This window comes from Etheostoma cragini, unplaced genomic scaffold (genome assembly GCF_013103735.1).
Source record: "Etheostoma cragini isolate CJK2018 unplaced genomic scaffold, CSU_Ecrag_1.0 ScbMSFa_682, whole genome shotgun sequence".
In the NCBI taxonomy this organism is placed as follows: Eukaryota; Metazoa; Chordata; class Actinopteri; order Perciformes; family Percidae; genus Etheostoma; species Etheostoma cragini.
The window spans coordinates 753-1036 of NW_023269297.1; the positions used below are offsets into that span (position 1 = coordinate 753).

Genomic DNA, 284 nt, shown 5'->3' on the forward strand with positions numbered 1-284 from the left:
CTCTGAAAAAAGTTGATGTGTATATGCATTTATGAAAAAAAGTTGATGTGTATATGTGTTAATCAGTAGACCTCGTGGAGCAACGGTAGCGCGTCTGACTCCAGATCAGAAGGTTACGTGTTCAAATCACGTCGCGGTCAAATGTTTAGAGTTGGCATTGCCTCAAAAGAAAGTTGACGTATATATGCATTTTTCTGATATGAAGATGATATGTACATGCATTAATCAAAAAGAAAGTTGATATGTATATTTATTAATCTGAAATAAAGTTGATGTGTATATTT

At 33.5% G+C, this 284-nt stretch overlaps 1 non-coding gene across 1 annotated transcript; it reads left to right on the forward strand.

Annotated features, from left to right (window-relative positions):
• Positions 1-68: 68 nt before the first annotated feature.
• On the forward strand, positions 69-140 carry trnaw-cca. The gene has a single exon. It is a non-coding gene; the product is annotated as a tRNA-Trp (tRNA).
• The last annotated feature ends 144 nt before the right edge of the window (positions 141-284 follow it).